This window comes from Mandrillus leucophaeus, unplaced genomic scaffold, assembly GCF_000951045.1.
Source record: "Mandrillus leucophaeus isolate KB7577 unplaced genomic scaffold, Mleu.le_1.0 Scaffold87, whole genome shotgun sequence".
Classification (NCBI taxonomy): Eukaryota; Metazoa; Chordata; class Mammalia; order Primates; family Cercopithecidae; genus Mandrillus; species Mandrillus leucophaeus.
In genome coordinates this window covers 1,844,879-1,849,449 of record NW_012109474.1, presented here as the reverse complement: position 1 = coordinate 1,849,449, position 4,571 = coordinate 1,844,879, and positions in this window count along the sequence as shown.

Genomic DNA, 4,571 nt, shown 5'->3' with positions numbered 1-4,571 from the left:
CCAGGCTGGAGTGCCGTGGCATGATCTCGACTCACTGCAACCTCCGCCTCCCAGACTCAAGCAATTCTCGTACCTCAGGCTCCCAAGTAGGTGAGATTATAGACGTAAGCCACCATGCCCAGCCTATGTTGTGTTGTATTTAAGGTAAGTGCTCCCATTAGCTCATTTTACAGGTGAAGACTTGCAGGCCCAGACTCACTATGAGAGAATGGTAGAACCGAAGCCCAGGTCTGCCTAACTCCACAGCCCTTGCTCTGGGCCCTGGGTCCCCAGGGGAGGCTAGAGACACCAGCAGCCTTGAAAGAGTAGTTTTCCCAGCATCTGTTCCTCAAGGTCGAGACAGAAACACACTAAGGCCTGATTCCACTGAGGCAGTTTGAGACTCTGGGGGTCTCTCTGCAGGAAGGGCTTGCTCCTTGGCCAAGCTGTCCTGTCCCATCCAGGGCTGTAATATTCACTGTGTATGGGCGTCGTGTCATCAGCACCAAATCTAATGACACACTGCAGCCAGGGAAATTACAGTGCCCAGGAGACTTGCCCAGAGGCCCTGCCCGGGGTAATTCCAGAGCAGGAGCGCATGCTGGGAAATAACAAGAAAGACAGAGTCTAGCTGCCAGCCTTAGGTAATGGAACGGTGAGTGATCGTAATGGGGGGTGGAGCGTGGAAGATTTTATTTTACTTATACAGATATTTTTCTTGAATTTTAAAAATATTGAAAAATGATATCAAAAGTAAAAATTAGCCCTAACCTCATCATTTAAATTATGCCCTCCAACTTCATTCCCCAGAGGTGAGCATGCTGGAGACTTTGATATGTCCCCTTTCTGAATTGGCCTCTGCCTCTACATATGCACACATACAATTCTCACCAGTGGAGTCACATTCTACATATTGGCCTGCGCCCTGCGTATGTCACTTAATGATACATCACAGACATTTTTGGAGATCATTCATTTTCATAGTTGTCTATTAGTGGAGCAGAGTTTAAAAGATGCCAGTGTTCATTTGAAGATACGCCACTTAGTGCTGAATGGGAGTGAGGGCGTGGTGCAACAGGAACTCTCGTGTGATGATGCTGGGGGTATAAACTGGTTAACTTTTTGGCAGTATCTACCAAAGCTAAAGAGAATCATACCTGCATCAGAAATGCACACATATATTCACTAAAAGACATGTACAAGAATATTCACAGCAGGCCGTGTACAGTGGCTCACACCTGTAATCCCGGGACTTTGGGAGGCTGAGGCAGCAGATCACTTGAGTTCAGGAGTTTGAGACCAGCCTGGTCAACATGGTGAAACCCCACTTCTACTAAAAAAAATGCAAAACTTAGTCTGGCATGTTGGCACGCGCCTATAATCCCAGTTATTTGGGAGGCTGAGGCAGGAGAATCGCTTGAACCTGGGAGGCGAAGGTTGCAGTGAGGTGAGATGACACCATCGCCCTCCAGCCTGGGTGACACAGTGAGATTCTGTCTCAAAATAAAAAAAAAAGAATATTAATAGCAGCACTATTCATAATAGCTCCACACTGAAACAACTCAAATGTCTGTCAAAAGTAGATGGTTATTTACACAGTGCACATCATGCAACAATGGGCATGAAAGAACTCCGACTCTACATGGCAGCAGGATGATCTGCACAGTTGTAACGCTGGGCCAAAGAAGGCACATACAGAAAAGTCCGCACTGTATGATTCCTTTATATAAAGTTCAAAATCAGGTGAAACCAATTTGTGGTGTTAGATGTCAGGAAGTGGGCACGAGAAGAACTTCTAGGGTCTGATGATGTCCTGTTTCTTGATCTAAGGGCTAGTTACATGGGGTGTACAGTTTGTGAAAATTGTTCACTTTTCTACAAGTGTTATACATCAGTTAAAGTCTATATTTTTAAAGAGGCGTCAATGGCAGGCCACTCCCTCCAAAAATTCAGTCTTGTTTCCCCTAAGTTTGTCCCCTTCCTCTTTTTCTTCCAGCACCTAATGAGCTGTATACACGACAGTGCCTTGTGTATGATTTGACCCAGGGAGGGAATGGGAGTTGCACGTCTTGGTTTTGGAATCTCTGGGACCAAGTGGCCAGCCTCCGGTGATGACTGAGCTTGTGCTGTCCCCACGTATTTGCTCTCAGGTAGTCAGTGAACAATGGGGTAGAAAGAACGTCAGCAGGAGGGGTGGGAGGAGGAAGAGAAAGAGGAGGAAAAAAAGGAGGAGGAAGAGGAGAAAGAAGAGAAGGAAAAGAAGGAGGAGGAAGAGGAGAAAGAGGGGAAAGAGGGAAAGGTTACTGTTCTCAGGACTACTGAGGGGACTGTCTTGCACATGGGCACTTGCATGAGTGGTGGAATTTCTGGGGTCTTAGCTACTATTATAGCAATGACAATAATAACAACTACTACTATTATTAGTAGCATCCAACTTTTCTTGAGTGCTTGCCTATTGCCAAACACGGTGCTGAGTGCTTTATATGCATCACTCATGTGGATCCTTTTAACGCTGTGTAGTTTTGATCAGTACCCATTTGCATGTTGGAGGCTCACATACAAACAGTAAGCCCCTGACCACCACACCACACAAACCCCTGCTTGTTTTGATTGTTCAGTTGTTTATCTGGAGACCTATTATGTGCCTGATGCTGTTGAGGATTGAGGTATAAAAATGGATGTGTGCCAAGCATGGTGCTCACACCTATAATCCCACCACTTCCGGAGGCTGAGGCAGGCAGATCGCCTGAGGTCAGGAGTTCGAGACCAGCCTGGTCAACATGGTGAGACCTTATCTCCACTAAAAAATACAAAAAAAATTAGCTGGGCATGATGGTGTGTGCCTGTAGCCCCAGTTCCTCCACAGGCTGAGGCAAGAGAATCACTTGAACCCGGGAGGCAGAGGTTGCTGTGAGCCAAGATCACGCAACTGCACTCCAGCCTGGGCAACAGAGTGGGACTTCGTCTCAAAAAACAAAACAAACAAACAAAATGTATGTGATACAGTCTCTACAGTGTCTAAGCAGGTTAATAATTGGGTGCTTATCCAAACCAATTGTCAGTGCTTTACTTCTTATTTTGGGAGTGCTCAAAATAGGTGATTCATTTCTTTTGCTATTTACTTTTATCTCCTTAGCAAGATATGTTCCCGCTTTAAATATTAGAGACTAAATTAACAAATACAAAGGGAGAAGAATTTTGTAAAAATCACCTCTTGTGCCACCCATCACAGAGAACTTCTTGACATCTGAACACAACTCATTTCAGACTTTAAAAAAAATACATTTTTATGTGCTCACTATATAATAGGTGCTCACAGAAAATTTGCTGAATGAATGCTTAAATTGTTATAAAATGACACTATTGTATGATTTTGTAAACTGCTCCTTCCGTAACACAAACACACTTAATCCTGTAATGAGAACATATTTCTAGGTTCATGGACACACAGCTACCTCTGATGCTTTCGTTCATCATTGGTAGGGATGATTTTTTTTTCCCATGTGTTGGGAGACATTTCTATTTCTTTTGTGGATTTCTTGTTTATGTCCTCTGCCTACTTTTTCCTGGGTTTGTTACTCTTTGTGGTCATTTGTCTTAAAATTTTTTTCAAAGTAATTCATACACAAAATTTTAAAAGTCAAGTACTATTGAAAGGCTTAATAAAAAATAGTCCACTGTTCTTTGTCTCCCACCCTAGGTTTATTCCCCAGAAGTAACCCTTTCAACTTTTCAAGCTGTTTCTTTCAGTATTTATCACTATAACTTTTTAGGGGTATATAAAATATTTTACTCATTAAAATGTAAAAATAGTATATATTCATCATCAAATACTCAAAAGACACAAGAATGTATTAAATAAAATGTTAAAACCCTTCTTAATTTCTCCAATGCTACTTTTCAGGGGTAAATTTCATTAGAATGGATTATAATAGTCCCTCTTTATCTGTGGTTTTGTTTTCCGCTGTTTCAGTTAGCTGCGATGTATCTATCATCTATCTATCTCATATGTGTGTGTGTGTGTGTGTGTATGTATATGTGTGTGTATATATATATATATATATTTTTTTTTTTTTTTTTTTGAGACAGCATCTTGCTCTGTCAACCAGGCTGGAGTGCAGTGGTGTGATCTCGGCACACTGTAGCCTCAACCTCGTAGACTCAGTGGATTCTCCCACCTTAGCCTCCTGAGTAGCTAGAACTACAGGCGTGTGCCACCACGTCCAATTAATTTTTACATTTTTTGTAGAGTTTTTTTTTTTTTTTGAGACAGAGTCTTGTTCTGTCATCCAGGCTGGAGTGCAGTGGTACAATCTTGGCTCACTGCAACCTCTGCCTCCTAGGTTGAAATGATTCTCCCACCTCAGCCTCCCAAGTAGCTGGGATTACAGGCATGTGCCACCATTTCCTGCTAATTTTTTTGTATTTTTAGTAGGCATGGGATTTCATCATGTTGACCAGGTTGGTCTCGAACTCCTCACCTTGTGATCCACCCACCTTGGCCTCCCAAAGTGTTGGGATTACAGGCGTGAGCCACTGCATCCTGCCTAGAGATGGGGTTTTGCCATGTTGCCTCGGCTGGTCGCAAACTC